Source organism: Aplysia californica, unplaced genomic scaffold, assembly GCF_000002075.1.
Source record: "Aplysia californica isolate F4 #8 unplaced genomic scaffold, AplCal3.0 scaffold00436, whole genome shotgun sequence".
NCBI lineage: Eukaryota > Metazoa > Mollusca > Gastropoda > Aplysiida > Aplysiidae > Aplysia > Aplysia californica.
In genome coordinates, this window is record NW_004797706.1 from 498,686 (window position 1) to 500,128 (window position 1,443).

Consider the following 1,443-nt stretch of genomic DNA (forward strand, 5'->3'; position numbering starts at 1 on the left):
GGGGAGAGGGATGGGGGAAGGGAGGGGGTGGGAAGAGGGAACATGGAGAGGGAAAAGGGGAGGGGGAAGTTGAAGGGGGGAGAAGAAGGGGGAAGGCAGAATAACAAGTCATTACCAACAAAACAAACAATCACACGAAACGTTTTACTCTTTCACTGTTTATTAATGCGACCTGAAAGGGTTTATTATGAAAACATTTTCCTAGCAAAACAGACCAAAACCAAAACCAAAACCAAACCAAACAAAACCAAAAACAGAACAATCCAAAAACAAAACAATACATAACAAAAACTAATCTGGGTGTCGGCGGACAGAGAGGGGACTGTGATGGCTGATAACCAGACAAGCCACGAGCACGTGAAATAAGTGAACAAACTCAGTGTAGCCTCGTGAGTGTAGGAGAATAAGGGAGCACGGGGGGTACATAAACAGACGGCGAAGGTTAAACTGGCCTTCCGAGCCACGACTTAAATCTCGGCTTAGCAGGGATCGACGCTACTGGTGGGTGGACTCAGGGATCGACGCCACTGGTGGGTGGACGCAGTGGATGGAGCTCCGGACCTGTACGACCCACACACCTCGTTCCCCGGTCGAAACAGTGAGTAGTGAAAACAACGTTGATAGACTAACGAGTAGAATATAGGATTTTGTAGTTTAACTATAGGCCTACACGCATGTGGATGAACTATGCACACCCACCTCATGTAGCGATCCAACTTGCACTGACTGGTCGCAACTCTCTGCTCTGCGCCTCGACCGCTACTCACGCAGTCTTGAAAAGTCCGTGGCTCACGCCTCGGCCTGTCCTTGTTTTCTTCAATGTCAAATAGGTAGCCTACCGTACTCGACTACTTTCCCGAGAATCACACAGCTAACCACAGATTAGATAGCACTTATCATCTCATTACAAATTTACTGAGTTAGACCAGACGAGACTGCTGTGTGAGCACAGAGAAACAACGACTCGACAACCCAGGGCTCGAAAGGCGCCGTGTGTAAAGGCCCAGTTACACGTAACGATACATTTTACAAAAACTGATTTCATATTCGGAATCAGCTTCTAAAAATAAGCAATGTTGCTCGCGATGAACCTGATTTGGTGTGTTATTATTTATATTTTAGCAATTTTATTATTTAGTTGATCGTCAAGGGTGAAGCTGTGCATCAAGGTCGATAAAACGGACAGTTCTCTCATACGACGAATCTGATACTATTAATTTATCAAGAGTGAACGAAGTAACAAGAATTATTACATAAAATAGGTACATGGAACGAACAAGAATGAATGAAAAACCGTTTATGTGTATGCGAGTGGGGAAAGGGGGGAGGAGGGAAGGGAGGGGTATGAAAAATGAAAGAAAAAGCGGACGTGGATGAGCCGCAAGAGTATTTGTCCAATGAATCTGTGAGAGCAAGAGGGGGACAGTCATGTATACCCCCCTC

General features: G+C 45.6%; 1 protein-coding gene across 1 annotated transcript in view; it reads right to left on the bottom strand.

Annotated features, from left to right (window-relative positions):
• The window catches only part of LOC101845944 (arylsulfatase B-like), an 18,575-nt gene that overhangs the window by 4,089 nt on the left and 13,043 nt on the right, over nucleotides 1–1,443 (bottom strand). The gene's annotated exons all lie outside the window — the stretch shown is intronic.